This window comes from Trachypithecus francoisi, unplaced genomic scaffold (assembly GCF_009764315.1).
Source record: "Trachypithecus francoisi isolate TF-2019V2 unplaced genomic scaffold, Tfra_2.0 Lachesis_group10, whole genome shotgun sequence".
In the NCBI taxonomy this organism is placed as follows: domain Eukaryota; kingdom Metazoa; phylum Chordata; class Mammalia; order Primates; family Cercopithecidae; genus Trachypithecus; species Trachypithecus francoisi.
The window spans coordinates 72,504,301-72,523,167 of NW_022681455.1; the positions used below are offsets into that span (position 1 = coordinate 72,504,301).

An 18,867-nucleotide genomic window follows, 5' to 3' on the forward strand; every position below is an offset into this window, starting at 1 on the left:
TCTAACTTTTCACTGTAACAATAATGCTACCATCATACACCCATGATTCAGTTAAACATCCATGCTCTCTGTATTACCACCTCCTATTACTGAAGTACTGGAAGTGAAGGAGGAAGTAACTAGTAAGTAGCCATATGTCAGACCCAAAAATGGGTCTTGCTTCTTCTCTTGAAGAATAGTCAGTGTATGCAAACAGAGGGACCAAAAGAACTGAGATGCTAGCTCTTCTTTCTTCCAGCAGTGGTTGCTTGAGAGGTCTGCAATTGACATGACAGCAGTGAGTGAGCTCTACATTAGGTTCCCCAGAGCTTCCTTTTTCCATGAGACGATTATACTCATTAGGTATTTAAAGAAGATATCAGACAAAAGTTTTGATACGGTCTGGATCTGTGTCCCCACTCGAATCTTGTATTAAATTGTAATCCCCAGTGTTGGAGGTGGGACCTGGTGGGAGGTGATTGGATCATGGGGGTGGTTTCTCATTCATGGTTTAGTACCATCACCTTGGTACTGTCCTTGCAATAGTGATGGAATTCTCATGAGATCTGGTCATTTAAAAATGTGTGGCACCCACCACCCTTCTCTCCTGCTCCTGCTCTGGCCATGTGACATGCCTACTCCCCCCTTCACCTTCCGCCATGATTGTAAATTTCCTGAGGCCTCCTCAAGAGCCAAGCATATGCCAGCATCATGCTTCTTGCACAGCCTGCAGAAAATAAGCCAATTAAATCTCTTTTCTTTTTAAATTACTCAGTTGCAGATATGTCTTTATAGCAATGCAAGAATGGACTAATACAGGTTTAATTGATATTTAACTTAAAGTGAGTATAATTAAAATTTTTCAATAAAGTATGTCTTAAATATAAATCAATGTTTATTTGAATTATAAATCACACATAGTCTGGGCTGGTCAGTGAAGTAGTTCCAGAGACACAGGTGAAGATTGAAGATTTGCTCTAAGAGCAGTTAGCCTTCAACAAGGAAATATTTATTTCCCAATAATCCTGAGAGCAATCTGGCAGGAAATAATGGATGCTTAATTTCTCTCCTGAAATCAGCTCACAGTACTAGTTGTATTTATGATGGCTAACCATCATCCCTTGTTCCACCATTCCCTACAAAGGATAGCACAGCATCTTAATATATTATGATGATGTTGTTATTAAAACAATAAAAAATCTTTCTGAGGTTTAGAAAATTAAAAAGACTAAATGTGGCTCACATTTTTTTACTCTGATAATATCTTTGTGGGTAGATTTTTAAATTTCATAGTGAATTTTGTATATAAATCAAAACTATCAAGTATTAGAAAATCTATTAGGAAAAAAATTATTTTATGAGCCTCACCTCATTCTGTAAAAATCTACATATCTGAGGTTTTCGACAAGCCTAAATTTTAGTTGACAAGAGGTTAGATCATGTCTTAGAGAAGAATTCAAAAAATAGTATGATTATATCCATAAAACGAAAATGATAATAGTTATCTCGTGCACATAAAGCATTTAGCACAGTTCCTGATATGGTAGGAAGCACTCAATAAAAGTAACTATTATTATCTGTCATTTACTTTCTTTCTAGAGCCAATAGCTTTAACAGTTATATTAAAAGTAACATTGGCCAGGTACTGTAGCTCACACCTATAATCCCAGCACTTTGGAAGGCTGAGGCAGGCGGTTCACTTGAGGATAGGAGTTCAAGACCAGTCTGGCCAACATGGCAAAATCCCATCTCTACTAAAAATACAAAAATTAGTCGGGTGTGGTGGCAGATGCCTATAATCCCAGCTACTTGGGAGGTGGAGGCAGGGGAATGACTTGAACCTGGGAGGTGGAGGTTGCAGTGAGCCATGATCATGCCACTGCACTCCAGCCTGCGCGACAGAGTGAGACTCCGTTTCAAAAAAAACAAAAGAAAGAAAAGAAAAGAAAAAAGTGACTTTGATGATCATCATATTCAGGTGACAGCTTAGAGATTGGGTCTTATCGGTATCATGATTCTTAATTTGTCATTCAGTTTAACTGGGATTTAGGTGACCTGGGAAATTGCTTCTGTAGTCAGGTCCAGATCACACAAAACATAAGAGATTATACCCTCAGTTTAATCAGTTGTAAACTTCAGTTGGTATGAACAAAACTGAACAAATAAGTCAATCACTATTAATAAAGAACTTAAGTTGAGCTAAAGAAAGTAATTAAACATCAACATTATGCAGAATCTTTTCGGGAATATTCCGTAAAATGGTGCTCAATTATTCTACACGCATATTTTACATACCTATTTATAATTCTCCTTTTAAAGTTAAGCTATTGCTCCAATGCGCTTATGAAAAATATCTGGAATTTAGCTAAGGACTTTATATAATGAAGATTCTGGTCTTTTCTTAGTATATTGAGCACCCTTTACAACCCTTGTACTCACACCGTGTTCTCCCTGTTTCTGAGCATAGTAGACACTATTCCTCCTTACAGCACCAAATTCCAAAATAGAAAAACAAATGCTAAAACCTAGGAAGAGTCATGACAGACCATCTTCCTGCTCCCTAGTGTTTGGTTTGACCTCCTCATTGAATATCAATTTGTTCTTGGAACTCTGCTCTGTTATACAACAATATGGAAGAAACTTTGGGTCCTTCCTCCAAGGTGGATATTTCCTGGAGAATGATTGGAGTTATCAGTTTTAATTGGAAATTGATAATTCATCTTGAGTTTGAAGGTTAATTATTGGTTAAAATAATTATCCCTGTGAATATAACTTTTTCTACAACATTAATAAAAGTGCCTTGATTTTGTGTAGCTTTCATGTATATTAATGGTGAAAGACGCTCTAAGACTGACTGAAGCAGAAGAAATAACAGAAAAAGGGTTCTTGCATGATCTCATTTATATGTGGAATCTAATAAAGTTAAATTATGGAAATAGAGAGTAAAATGATGGTTACCAGAGACTTGGAGTGGGGGAGAGGAAAGGAATGGGGAGTTGTTGATTAAAGGGTACAAAAGTTCAGGCAGACAAGAAGAATAAGTTTTGAGATCTATGTCACAGCAGAATGACTACAATCAATAATAAGGCATTACATAGTTCAAAATAAGAGAGTAAATTTCAAATGTCTCACTATACAAAATGATAGGTGATAAATATTAATTAGCCCGATTTAATCATGCCACAATGTATACATATATCAAAACATCACATTATACTCCATAAATATATGCAATTACAATTTGTCCACCAAAAATTATATTAATAATTTAAAATATTTTCAATATCTAAAAAAATAAGGAGAAAGAAAAAAATCTGAATAAAAAGTAAATAAGAGATAATAAAGAAAAAGCTCAGGAAAGCATGGGAAGTTGAATACAAGGCCTAATGGAAAAGGTCCTCGTGTGATGCAGAGGGACAAAATTTGTACACATCCAAGCCTGAACCCAGAGGAAAAGGGAAGATGGGGAAAAAATTCCCACAAGTCACAGTATGATTATGTTGAGGAGGCTACAAAAGATAATAGGAAACAAGGATATGAGAATATAATTGGCTAGACTGTTTAAAGAAAAGAGGTCTACAAATGGACAATGTGAAAAATTCATTGAATAATGTACTGTTTGTTAGATTTCTGGGTCTGACAATCATCAAACAGAAGTTGAAACTAGAGCGCCATTGTTGGTATTATTTACACTTACATTGTAATTAACATAATTAAATATGATGCTTGGACTCACTCCTCTTTACCTGTGGGTATGAGAGAAGTAAAGAGATTTCATTTGCTTGCGCCCAACGTATGAAAACGAAAGGACAACTTATGTGATACAGCACTACTACTCATCTCAGCACATTCTTTGCAGGATCAAACAGCAAAAGATAATCTAGATGATCAGCTTGGTTTAAAATGCTTCATGCTTAGCTTTACTCAGGGTAATGTTTCAGGAGTGGCTTCTTCCAAAAAAGTGCTTCCCCAGGAGAAAGCAGAAAAATGTTAGCACACAAGATTTTGAGGGAGATTTCACTCAAATTGCTGCTTCCTACCCATTCACAAAATGACCCTTCTGTCAGTGCAGTGAGAAGCAGCTGAGAATCATTTACCACCTTCACTGGACACCACATAGGACACATTCACCCCAGACACCACTCTATAACTGGAGCTTAGGTTAGCACCAGCCTCTCTCCATACCCTGGAGTAACAGGCAGGATTGATGGGTAGTGAGCTGCCGAAAAGTCCAACATCTGGTGGTGCTCTTATACAACAGGTATCTTGGGAAATAATGCAAGACAGGTGGTGTTCTGGATTCTAGGAAGATACGTGCCACAGCATTGTGACTTGTCTATGAATTCATACATCTGAATTAATAAGCTGTATGACCTTGAGAAAGTCAAACTTTCTAGGTCTCAACTTCATCATCTTTCCTAAAAAGAGGTTAGAGTCAATTATCTTTTAGCATCTACCAGTATCTACAAATACTATGATAAACCAATTTTTGTTTTCAGAGTATTTCATGCCCAAAACAGTTTAATGAGCCTGAGCAATTTTATTCTCGTTAATGATCCATGGCAAAGAGTTGTTTGATGCAATTAGCCATTTCTTCCACCTACTCCTTGGTCCCTCACCCTCATGATCTAGTCACAAATGTGTCAATTTTGCCTATCAGTTTGTTTTAATAATATAAAAGTAAGGAAACAAGTTGCTATCAAGATGTACTTGACACTTAAGGACTATGCAGCCTTGTTTTAATAATCCTATTCTAACAAGGTCCCTCCTAGGAAATCCTATCAAGCAACTGAGAAAAAAGTAGATTGGCTGTTTTTTTCATATAAGAGTCTCTAGGTCTGCCAAATTTTTACAAGTCAACAGATTTGAGAACAATAGGAGGAAGAACAAACAATGCACTCTCAAAAGCACTGCATGTGTTTAGATTTTTTTATTTCTCAAAATGGAAATATTCTTATTTTTCTTCTGATTATAAGGATTTTTGCCACATATTGTTGCTTTTCTGGAAACTTTTGCAGTTGGTTTTCCCACCAGCAACATATAGTGTCAATTTCCTCATACCCTTACCATACTGTGTATTGAACTTTTTTGTCTTTGTCAATGTATTGGTCGAAATAATACATCTTCTTTTAATTTAATTTTTAATTATAAGTGATTATAAGTAAGATTAAGTAGTTTTTCACATATTTATTCCAAATTATTTATGTCATTTGTCAATTTTTCTATTGTGTCTCTTTTTCTATTTTCATTTAAAAGAGTGGTGGCTCAGGCCTGTAATCCCAGCACTTTGGGAGGCCAAGGCCAGTGGATCACCTGGGGTCAGGAGTTCAAGACCAGCCAGGTCAACATGGTGAAACCCAATCTCTACTAATAATACAAAAATTAGCCTGGCCTGGTGGCATGTGCCTATAATCCCAGCTACTTAGGAGGCTGAGGCATGAGAATCGCTTGAACTCAGGAGGCAGAGGTTGCAGTGAGCCAAGATCATACGTACCATTACACTTCAGCCTGGGCCACAGAGTAAAACTGTATCTCAAAAAAAAAAAAAAAAAAAAAAAAGGCCTATATTAAGGACATTTGTTCCTGATTATTTTGGTCACAAATTGCTGTTTGAATTTTAACTTTGCTCATGATGGTTATAAGGGGTTTTTTTTCAGTGTAAAAGTTTTCATTCAGTTTTTATGGAATCAAATGTTTTAGTCTTATGTTTTACTGACTTTTTGTCTTACTTAGGAAAGCCTTCCCCACCTATATATGTTTTTAGTTTTTTTTTGTTAGTATTTCACCTTCATTTTTTTAGACTTAAATTTCTGGTCCATCTAGTGCATGTTTTAGTGTAAGTTGTAACAGGAATTTCATATTTTTCTGGTTATTTCAACCCTGTTGATGGAATAATTCATATTTTCAGTATAGATTTGAAATCTCTTTTTTATAACACTACATTTTTATAGTATTAAAAATGCACACCAATTTTATAGGTATATACTTTCCTGAACCTTCTACTATTTTCCCTTGATCTCATCTGATGTGAACTGATTCTGATACCACCTGCAAAGTGTTTTAATTAATATGGGTTCAAAATTCTTTTTTTTTTTTTAAGAGACACAGTCGCACTCTATTGCCCAAGCTAGACTTGAACTCCTGAGTTCAATCGATACTCCCCCTTCCGCCTCCACTGCTCCTGGCTCAAAATTCATTTTAATATGTGGTAAGGCAATTCTCCAACATGGGCTTCAAAAATTTTCTGGCTACGACCTAGGTTTATTGCCTCAGCAGCAGTTAGGCACTTGAAGTGAAGTGTTGAATATATGTAAGTATTTTTTCAAAGTGCACAAACTTATAAAAGTCCTAAAGCAAATACTTTTTTTTTTTTTTTTTTTTTTTTTGAGATGGAGTCTCGCTCTGTCGCCCGGACTGGAGTGCAGTGGCCAGATCTCAGCTCACTGCAAGCTCTGCCTCCTGGGTTTACGCCATTCTCCTGCCTCAGCCTCCCGAGTAGCTGGGACTACAGGCGCCAGCCACCTCGCCCGGCTAGTTTTTGTATTTTTAGTAGAGACGGGGTTTCAGCGTATTAGCCAGGATGGTCTCGATCTCCTGACCTCGTGATCCGCCCGTCTCGGCCTCCCAAAGTGCTGGGATTACAGGCTTGAGCCACCGCGCCCGGCCGCAAATACTTTTATAGGAAGCATTCATCATCTGTTTTTAAACATACTCTCAAGTAGTCACTATTTAGAAAAAATACTCAGCAATGTGGTTTGAGGGTCAGGAATTTTCTAGGCTTCTTTGGTTGCCTCATTATGGCCACTAAAGATTCAACTATGATGAACATATATGTATATAGCAGAGCCTCTTCATCACATTATTTTTTAAAACATTAAAATTGTCGTGTAAGCAAAAAAATGCAACTCACTAATTCCCCACTATTGGTAGAGCTATGTAGACTTGTTGTAACAAGTCAGATGTTTGAGCTTTTCAATAACACTCATGTCTGATGCATTCCCTTAGACCTTGTTTATCAGGCCCTATCTTGTTTTCGGCCTCTACAGTTCCCTTTCCCACAGCAAGAGTCACTTTATACTGTCTCTGGACCAATCACTGACCATCCCAAACCAGATGAGTGGTCCCATTTCTGTGGTCCCACTAAACCATTTACCCACTAGTTGCTTGGTGTTGAAATTGCCACTGTTTTGCCTGTAACTCCTGTTAGAGAGCAGAGATAATATAACATTCACCGTTGTATCCCAATCCTTAGCTCAGTGACTGAACACATGAGTCTCAAAAAATAGTTGGTGAATGACTACATTATTTTTACTAAATGTGAAGCAGGAGAGACACAAAGAACTCTAGCCCAGCACTAGGATTTAGCATCCTCTTAGTTGTTTTGACATTGTATGACAATGTTGGCATCTCACTCACAGTCTCTAGGAGTGTTCCTCCTCCACAGCTATCCTGTTCCTGATTCCCACCTCCCTGCTCTCCTTCCTGCTCCTGCTGACAAGCTTGCCCAAATGTGGACTGACTCCCTGCCTGTGTCAGAATGCAGGCATCCTCTAACCGCCTGCCAGAATACCCCATAACCGCATGTTAGACCTTCAGATGCCAGCTGCTAGCTTGAACCACTCTACCACCTGATGGCATGCCATTTAGATCCTATGTTCTCTCAGTTCAGCATCAATCCAACCCCTCTTTTAGCTACAAAACATGAGCCTTGCCTGACTGAGCCCCAGGACATACTGTTTAAGATGACCGGACTGAGTGGACCTCACTCTATAATCATGTACTTTCACACAGATCAAATCCTTCTAAATTCTCACACAATTAATAGTGAGAGCTCTGTTGAAATTCAGCTCCTGTGAAAAAGTGTCTGGAAAGAGAAATTGAAATAACAATATAACCCAGATATAGTTCAAATGGGATGATTTTAATCTTTCACTAATACAATGTAGAAAAACAAGAGCTCTGTTTTTTCCCTACTCTTTCTCTCAAAAGGACAAAATTCTTCACTTTCTGAGAAACCACAGGCCACTTTCATCTGGTTTTCCCCCTTGTCCTATTCTCTGAGCTCAGCATTTCACGTGCTCGTTTTGGTGAGATTCCATCACAATACATCACCAGGAACACATGTGTTCCACTGGGACTTTATTCCCTGGAAGATGTGAATGGTGATGTAAATAATGGCATCACTGGAATTTGGAAGAAGTGATGTGAGAAAGAAATGAGGTGAAATAAGGCAAAATAAAGCAATTATCCTCAATATATCCTTTTGGAGCAATGTAGATAGTATTGATGGTAATAGGGAAATTCAATGGTATTCATCAGCTGGAACTGTCAGCAGAAACATTAATTAAAAGGCAGCTGTTGCTTTACCACTTGTAGAGGAGTGGAGCAATCCTAACTCCAAAATAGATTTCCAAGGATGGAAGTGTTTCCAGCTAATGAACTACAGCCGGGTTGTGGTTTTGGGTTAGTAGCTGCAATTAGACTTTTGTCAATAGTTATGTGTCTATGCCACTGTATTTTAAAGTAAGAATTCTAGTCTATTAATAGAAATATGTATGCATTATGCTCATTCAAGCTACTAAGTCCATCTCCCACTTAGTTATGAATTGGTTATTCTGTGATACTCTAGTGAACATTTAAAACATTTGTTTATTTTTAATTAATATTGTTAGAAAAGCAATACATGACCATAAAGGTTTAGAGAAAACTGAGAAGCAGAGAAATAATCACCAATGGTCACTAATTGTTACTGCCATGTTTATCAAGGAAAAATTATGCTTACTTCAATCAATGGAAACTGGTCATTAATATTTACTTTATCAATTTCATGACATTTAATGAATTCAATTTAACAGTTATTCAGTACTTGTTTGGTGCAAGGTGATTCTAAAAACAGTGCCAAGTCATAACAGAATTTATTTATCACGTTGAATCTTTGAATTTACATGTAAATATGTGTTATGTGATAATTATAAGAATCTTTTCATTTTTTGTTTGCTTTCTATTGCTTAGAAAAACCTGTGTTACAGTACTTGTTATTGGTGATTTTCATCTTAGTAAGGTTCGTTTTACCAGACAACACACATAAATTTTTCTCTAGGTGTGAAAGAGCCTGTTCTATAGAATTTCAAACTTAAAGAATCAATCAGAAAATTAATTCCATACATGCTACCTAAAAAGTAGATTTTAAAAGTTCTTCAGAGTACATTAACACACTGACCTGTCAGTTTCACAGGACACACTGACCTGTCAGTTTCACAGGACAGATCAACTTGTTTCCAATGTACCGGCTGTATAGGAAAGCAAAGTGATTAATCCTTTCCTGTTGTTGCTGGTATTGTGAGAGAAGATGGGGGAGGTCCAGAGAGAGGAATCCCAGGATAAATGGGGAACCCAGCCAAACTCACAAGACTAGGCGAAAAGTCAAGGATCCAAACAAGACAGTAGAATTTGTGTTCAGAATGTCTGGGGTAAAGTTCATGTGCCCAAAAGTAAGGCATAAAATATTATATTGGTCCCCAAGAGAAAGGAAAGACAGGAAATAAGAAACAAAGTCACTAGGAGAAATAGAGCATTATAACAAAATCTTGACAAGAATAGGTTGTCTCCAATTGGGCCACTTATTGGGAAAATAGAGGGAAAGGCAAGGACCCAATCTCTAGTCAAGCAGAAAGCCCAGTTAGCAGGAACTAAGGGCACCATAACCAGCTGCAACAAGACCCCTGATGCTGATATGAGGGAGCAGCTGCCATTCAACACCTTATATTTTCAGAGTGGGCTCCAGAATAGCAAAGTGATTAAGAGCTTACAAGCACAGGCTGGGGAGTCCAATTGCCTGGACTCATCCCAGACTTGCCACCTGCTTGCTGGGGGCTGAGGGGAGGATGAACAATTCCCTCAGCCTCCTTATCTGCAAAATATATAGTATATGTGTATCTGCCTCATGAAACTGTTAGTGCCTAACATACAGAAAGCATTCATTAAATATTAGCTACTTTATTATGATTGTGTGATAGAAAAAAGTAATAGACTGGGGCTCAGGGGATTTAAGTTCTGGTCCTTGCTTTACTTCTTTTTCCACCTATGTGACTCTTGTACAAAACTGAGGTGCAGTCATTGAAATGGACCCAGAAAGTAATCAAAAATCCTTAAGTCAAGATCTTAAAAGTAAAGCCAGGCAACGATCCTGAGTTTCAGTTCTCTTAAGACAGGAACATAGCCACTGCAAGGTGTAGAAAGTACCCACTACTAAGGGTTGAGTAAGCACAGTTCCATACTCAATTCTACCTGCAGAGGGTTTCGTAACTTGAGCTGAGTTACTTCTCATTCCAGTACTACCTTCTTTAAAATGATGAGGTGGCACTCATCATTTTAAAGTACTATCTTTTAAAGTACTTTAAAAGTACTGTCTTTAAAATGATTGTGATAACTGGTTCTCAATATCAGATGCAAATTAAAATCACACAAAAGCTTACAAAATAGACCAATACTTGGGCACCCTCTCAGGCCAACTTCAATCAGAACTTCTGGTGACATAGCCTAGGTATGTCTCTGCATTTTTAAAGCACCCCAGGTGACCCTGATGCATGGAGAGTGTTGAGAACCACAGTACTAGATAATCTGATGGTTTCAAGTGAGGTCAGAGGCTAGAGGTTTCCACTCCTTTTGGTTTCCTGTAAAGTATAGCTGTCCCCAGGACCAAAGCCATGTAATCATTGACACTGTGGTACTCAAGGCCCTGTGCCTGCTCACAATTAGACTAGGGGCAGATGTGCAAAGAGAACTAGGAAATCTTACAGAAGTCTTAGATAATTCTTGAATGACTATGATAAGCTGTTAATATCTTAACAATTAGCTAAAGACTAATGTGGAAATTATCGCTGTTGTGTGCCAAAAGAAATTTAGAATAACTGAATAAGGGAAAAAAAATACTTCCAGAGGCCAACTAGTCAAACTCTTTGTCTCCAAAGAATAGAACACTAATACTCTTTTTCTGGGTGGGTAAAAAAAAATTACAATTCTTTTTCTCCTTTGACACTGTTACATCTTTTTATATAAAGACAGGAGAAGACAAAAGGAAAACTGAGTTATTGCAAAGAAATCAAGAGATGTTATGTCAAGAAAGCAGACAGCCTTCGTGAAATGTAATACATCTCTGCCTTTACTTCTTTTTCATTGGCTTGGATTAAACAGGTCTGTGTCACACAGCAAACAATATATTTGCTTCAGGAAGATGTTTAGCCTGTCAGGTGAGTAGCAGTACAAGTCCTGTGCTATTAACCAATAATGAATGTAGTGTGTTTGGGGAGGGGGTGAGCTAGTATAGTTGTGACAAGTTACTGTTTCAATTTATTAGAATAGAATTTCTCAGAAGGTAGAGATTTATTCCATTATATTTCATCCCATATAAAACATTCACCTTCCTGGGGTATTCAATCCCACTACCTGGGATATGTGATACCCTGGAAAAGTGGAGTCTTCATGGCCACTGGCATAAGAGAAAGCAAAGCCTTATCTGCTCCATCAAAATTTTATTAGAATTGCTCTCCTTTTACTTCAGACAATCTGAAAGTTAAATGCCAGAAATGCAAATAGAAACTCAAAAGTTTCAATTATTTCCAAATAGTCAGATATTTGGACATCATGCAGGCAAATAAAGATAAAAGAATTAAATAAAACATCCCATAAAATATGCCACCGATCTACAGTAGCAAACCAATGGCTGAAAAGTGTCAGGTAATTTTTCTTAAACTATAGCAAGCTCTCTGTTTTGTCTTGCTTTTTTTTTTTTTTTGAAGGAGTGTCATGCTACCAGAATAACAACTCACTACCAAAACAAAGTCATTTGGAACCAATAACAAGCCTTTATGTGGAGCACTTTCTAGCTGCTTCCTCACTGCCTCCTGACCAAAACATACACACACACACACACACACTCCACCAAAGGTTTCTTGAAGAAGTATTGCTACCAACAAGGAGATAAGTATTTCATAGAACTCCCTCTTGAACCCACTTCACAAACTAAATGTTTATGACCAAGGCAGAGACTGGCAGCACATTCAAAGTTTACAATAGAAGGTGTGGCTCTGAGTTGTCAATAGAAGCAACAGCAGACCAAAGCCCCAACAGTGTCAAAGGAGGTGGTACAAAATCAAATGCTCCATGACATCCTCTTCTTAGGAATCAACCCAGCAGTGTAGAAACCAAGAACCACATTGCCCCATCAATAACTGGAAGAATCGCTTCTGCTTCTCAGTGCCCCAGGCCTAGCTCATCGAGGGTGGCCCAACTCTACTGGCCATTGAAGCTTCTGATTCCACTTTGGGATCCTGGAAAAGAGCCTCTGTTGGCTTTCTGACCCTAAATCTCTTCATTCTTTGCACTTTGTGAATCTTTTCATGCTATAGAGGCAGCTGTTACCCTGCAGTGTCACATTCTATACATTTCATTAAAACATCTCATAGTCATCTAGGTGGAGGTGTTCCATAAACAACTGCCTGCATTTTAAAAAGTGGTTGAAAATATAGAATAGATAAGGTCAAATTGCCTGGATTTGGATTTTAAATCTACCACTGGGTAAGTTATTTAACATTTATAAACCTCATTTTCCTAATCTGTAAAATAGTGATAAAAATAGTACCTCATAGGATTGTTATGAGAAGCAAATAAAATCATCCATGTAAAATGCTTGGCACAATTCCTGGCACATAGTAATCTTCTCAAGTATATGCTAGTTATTCATATCATTTTATATAGTAAAAGTACTGCATATGTTGTATATTATATAGATAATATATATTACATGTAGCCATTATTATTATTATTTGTGGAATGAGCAGAATGTAGAAGGTGGGGATATCTTACCAAAAGTTGAGGGGCCCTGAGAAGTGAACTCTGCCAATGCAGCTGACTTCCTTAAAGACCAAAATGAACAGGCTATGGCCAAACCAGTTGGTTTGATGGTATCCAAACCAGAAGATGATATCTATCAACACAGCATATGAAAGTTAAGCTTATATGTAAGGCCGCTCCCTGATCCAAATACCAGGCTGCTCTTCAAGCATGTGTCACTTACTAAACAGTTAATGAAACACAAAGATCCTTGAATTCCTCCAATGTCACATTTCAAGACTTACAGAATAATTAGGAAAAATCTGAGCTGGCAAAACTCTTCCTGGCTTGCCCTGATGAGCAGACCCTCTTTGTTTGCCATTAGTGTGTGTTGTCGTCACAGCAACTACAGGACTCCAAATACAGGCACAGGGCATCATTTCCTCATCCACACTGAAATAGCATTATGAACTCAGCAATACCTCTTCCTTTTCTGTTGTGCTTGGTACCACGGTCAAAGAGGCAAGGCCTAAAATGAGTTGCTTAAGACATAAGTATATGAAAGAAGAAGAATGTTCATTTATTCCCATTACTGTGTCATCGTGTGTGTGTGTGCGCACACATGTGTGTGTGAAAACTTAATTTTTGCATAGATCTTTTAGATAAACAAGGGCAAGTTGGCAGTAACTCCATTGTCTTGGTGGTGCCAGTAGTCTATTGTTTTCAGTCAAATCTCCTTTTGGCCTGAAATCTTCAGCAAATTATTGTTTAAAGAATGCATTTAGTCAACTCTGATGTGTCCATTTCATACCTTTCTTACATCTTTTCCTTACAAAGATAAGAAGTAGATAATTCATTTATTGAAAGTAACTTGGGAAGATTGCAATTAGAGTTTTTACAAGATCAAAAAAGACTATTTTCAAGTACAGACTTATAGGGTCCTTGGTCAGTGAAGCAACAATCATCGTTTCCTCAATGTTTTGGTAAAGGAGGTAGGCAACAGCATTTAGGCAAGCAAATAAAAAGAGAAATAACCTTAAACCTTAAGGGCTCAATTAAAATCAGATCACTCAAGATAATTTCTGCATTAGCTTTAAAAAATCTTTTTAGTTTGTCTTTCACAGACCTCAGAAACACATAAATCACCCAATATTATGCACGTTGACACCATTTCCCAAAAATTGGAAAAAAAGACCCAAATCTTCTTTTGATGTCTCAGTGTTGCTATGGCTTAAACAAAGCCCTCAGAGACACAGCAGCATGGGGATGCTGGTTTATGTTATATTACTTCACTTCTGTGCTGGGAGTTTCTCAATTTCTGCAATCAGCTGGTTAACAGCCAGCTAAAGCTGCTTAGTTCATGTATGACTTTCCTTATTCTAAATTCTTCTAGAACAGGCTTCCCGGTCTTTGAAATTAAACTGCCTTAGCTTCTACCAGGGAAAGCTATATTCTGCCTGTTGTCTTTTCCCTTCTCTCATTAGCTAAAGCATAGACTGACCATTTAAGAAAAAAGAAAAATATAATCCAATATACTTTCCTGAGGTTCCTATATTTTTGCCTTAGTACCACTATAATGTATTCATTCTGCAAAGCCAGGAAAAATTATTTCCTTCTTTTCTTTCTTTATTGTACTTTTCCTTCCTACCTTCCTTTGTTTCTTTCTCTCTACACAAAGTTTTCATTAGAGAATGACAATTTTAAAATTTGTTTTGCCTCGTCTTTTAGAGACTTATTCTTTCAATTGGGAAAAATAAAGTAAAATTGACAGATTTAAACCATGTATGTCCTACATAAGGTTTGTTGCCACTAAAGCTGCTAAGAAAGTTTCCTGCTTATAAGGGTGCTTTATATATTTTTGTTAAGTATACAGAATATTAAGCGGAATACACATACACACACATCTTACGAGATAACACTTTTTGTCTTGGAATGTATATTTCTTTTCATATTTAAGAAGAATGAATAGGATTAAGGGCAATGAATAGCAAGAATTCATTTCCATTTAGTAAAGTTAAAGTTAGCTTATGATGACCTTTTTTGGTCTTTTCATTTTTATCTGTTACTAGGTTAGTAAAACAAAACAAATCATCTAAGGAAAGAAATAAAGAATGATAAATTTAATAATGTGTTCTTGCATGGAGGAGGAAGTCTTCATTGCTGTACATTACCCAGTGTAGTCGGCTGTAAAACAGACACCCAAGCACTATGTATAAACACACTTTATCTCCAAGTGCAAATATAGAAACCATAGAACAGTCTGTGCTGTGGGTGATTTCTTAGCCTTTTTAGTAATGGTTCTATAAGACAGCAGACTGCTGAGTGATAAGGGAGAGTTTGAAACATAAATTCCATACTAAATTATTGGCTGCTGTTCAAATTGTGTCTGCTTAGAGTACCCAGCAGCAAAGTATGTCCCAAGCAGGATTCCAAACTTAAATAATACATTCTCCTACCTTTCCTATAATCTATGAAGTTGAGATCAGAAACTATCTGCATCCAAGAATTTTGTGTGCAACAAAGATTAAAGTAAACAAATAACTACATTTAAGGTGTAATAAAGCCATACTAGCTTAAATTTATTGAAGAATAAATTATAAACTACAGATTTTATAAGTCATTTAATGTTCAAAAAAACTTTATAAGGAAATAGCATTATTACCCTCATTTTACAGATGAAGAAACTGAGACACAGAGATTAATTTGCCTAAGGTCACCTTGAGCTGAAATCTGAATCCAGGCTATCTGACTGACTTACTCAAGTACTAACCTTTTCTGACTCCTCTTCCATGAACATATTCTGGTTATATCCTCAACTCAGATTTAAAGAAACAAAATGTATTTTTATTAGTTCATCTTTTTTTCTGTTTATTGTTATATGTATTAAAAACAATGTAAAAACAATTTTATACTGCAAATTTTTAGATGTCATTTTTCTAATAAATTGTTAACTAACCTTTTTTCTCTTAAACCTTTCTGTTGAGATAAATCTCAACACGAGCTTGCCCCCTCATTTCTCCTAGTGCTACCTTTCAAAAACCCACAAGTTTAAAGAAGGAAGATTAGACAAATGAATGAAAATGTGGATTAAACAAACTGTGTAAAATCTTATATCTTAAAGAATATGTTTTATGAAAAAATGCTCATCTGCCAAAAAAGGAAAACACAGGTAGCATTATTTAGACTGTGTAAACCCCAAAGTTTCACTTCTAAACAATAAATAAAAATTATAACCACAAGGAAACCAGTGCTTAATGAACATATTAAATATTTCATAAATTTCATTGGAAAATTCCATAGGGTTTCTTACTGAATATCCATTTAAAAGAGTAAATTTCACCACTTTGTCCATCTTAAAATATAAATACTAAGAGAATGTTTTTCTTTTGGTGGATACAGAACAAATTGCTTCGAAAGTATGATTCCTGCTTTATCTCACCCAATAAGGTTACAGTTTTCACGAGAAATTAAAGATAACACTGAAAAATATCTCTTTTTCAAAATATCAAGAGAAAAAGAACAGAAAAAGGATCATAACGTATTTAAATGTTTTCTTGTTCAAAGCCAGATTCTAATTCATGATCCACAAATAGGAGCCATGATTTAAATGAATTGTACCAAAAGTAACTGTAAGCAGAACCTGGCACCAAAAGATAACAAAAGTATATAAAAGTTACAGTATTTAGAGGTCTAGGTAGATACACAGGATGTGTGTGTGTGTGTGTGTGTGTGTGTGTGTACATGCATGCATATATACATACACAGTCCTGTCATATTTCCCCTTTCTATTTTATTCCTGAGAGATACAACATCATTTCCACAATCAAGTACATGAGTGTAGTTAAAAGTGTTTGTAATTTTTCTGTGCATGGTAAAACCAAGAAGACTTTCCTTGAGAAATTTCTGAAGTAAAAAGTTATTAACTTACAGTTGCTTTTCTTGATTCTATACTTATCCATACTTTCTCTTATCATCAGATATCAGAGCCACAAATGTGAATAGAACATCCGCAACATGCCTGCAGCTGAGAAGCTCCAAAGTCAAGTGATGCTTAGGATACTGCCTTGCACCTAATAGACGTCATAAAATTGTTCTGAATATAAAGAGGCAAACCCTACTTAAAAGTACCCTAATTCTAACAGAGCACCAAGCTGTCTAAACTTAGAAAGAATCACTTCTAAAATGTATGGTCCAGAATATCATTGTGAAAGTGGAAGACTCTGATCTGGGTCTTAAAGAGTAGGCAAAGTTTCTACAGGACCAGAGAGTAAATGTCTTCCAGGCAGGGAGAATAAAAGCTGGGGCAAAGCTGGGGTATTGAAATGTTCACTGAGTATGTGTTTGGAGAATGGCCTATAATCTGAAATACCTGAAGCAGAGGGACCTTGTTGTTGAGTCATAGTAGTGAGACTGGAAAAGTGAAGTAGGTGCCAGATGATGGAAGGTTTTCAAAATACCCAGCCTAGGTGTTTGGCAGCTACTAGAAGCCCCAGAAGATAACTGAAGAGTAGATAGACAAACATAGCAATGCTTTAGTAAAACCAGTCTCGTGGTCATGGGCAAGATGATTTGGATGGCAACAAGGGGTAGGAGAGAACGGCATTGTTACAATCCAAACTAGCATGAAGAGAACAGGCATTAGTGTGGTGGAAGACATGGCAATGGAATCTAACAACTTTCATGGTAAAGGGGAAAGGGACAGTTCCAAAATGTCACAGAACTATGAACTTGAGTGAATAGGAGAACAGATCTGCATTGTCATGGAGAGCCTGATTGTTCATGTAGTGGAGGAAACCGTGTGGCTTAGCCTGAGCTGAGTTGCTCTTGATTCTCAAGAATAAGTGTACAACAATGAAGACAATTAATGATACTGAAAAATTCACTTCATAAGCAAACACGACTTTCACACAGGGCCAAATGCTGCACTCAGTTATCGCCACACTGTCCCACTGACTCCAAAAGAAATTACATGCCTAGAATCAATGGTAGATTTTGGCCTTACACATACATTTTTAAGCCAACAACGTGACCCTTCTTAGGACAAAAGCAAGAACAATGTAAAGCATTTAGTTCTGACTTTTCAAACTCCTTCGAGACAAAGATACTCCATCTCTATTAAAGCACCAGGAGTTTCATTCTCTAATAGTAAACTTACCAGAGTGCATTTTGCACTATTATTTGTACATATTTGTATCATATGTGATTCACTTATTTACTGTATAAACAAGTAATCAGAATTATAAAACATAATACATACTGAAATGGGTGCACTGTTTCATTTTCCTGAGTATATGCTATATAAGCTTTAATTAGCTTTTCTTAAAAGAGGATCATTTTCTGAAAAGGATGATACATTCTTATTTGTCAACAAATAATATGTTCAAAACTGGTCTTGGGTAAATTCTTTCTTTACATTGATAGAATAGAGTTTAAAAATTCCAGTTAAAATGTGCTTCTATAAATTCTTTGATATTATCCTTAGACTACAAAAATTATTCAAATCATCATGTTCATTTAGAGGAAAAATATTTTTATGCAAATCTAGCCCAATTACAAACCACCAGATGTCAATACTAACTATATCAACAATGTACAGCCATAAGTTGTCATATTCAACATGAAATTGGTTACTCTAAGCATTCTGATAAAATTGCATGGCAACTCATGGAAGGGGAGACAAGATGTCATCACGTGAAAGGAGGATTTCCTTCATGCTATAGTAAACACATTCATACACACATACATGCAACTTAAGAGAAAATATTTTCTAATTGTTTTAAAAACAGAATCTGTTATACCTAAACACAAGCATTAATTTATTTTTTTTAAATACACAAATATCATTATCTTGAGTAGTTATAGTCAACAACTTCAAGAGTAGTGATTTAATACCAGGCATATTTTATGCCCAGTCAGAAGCCTTCGGGGTGACTGCAGTGTAACGAGGTCAGAACCAGCACAAGGTGTACCAGTGTAATCAGAGAATTAGGCAAAAGGAGACACATACAACAGCAGGTTTAAAAAGTACAGCAATACAAACACCATGCGAGACTTTCC

At 36.6% G+C, this 18,867-nt stretch overlaps 1 protein-coding gene across 3 annotated transcripts in view; it reads right to left on the reverse strand.

The window, feature by feature from the left end:
* FILIP1 (filamin A interacting protein 1) overlaps positions 1-18,867 on the reverse strand; it is a 232,981-nt gene that overhangs the window by 178,570 nt on the left and 35,544 nt on the right. The gene's annotated exons all lie outside the window — the stretch shown is intronic.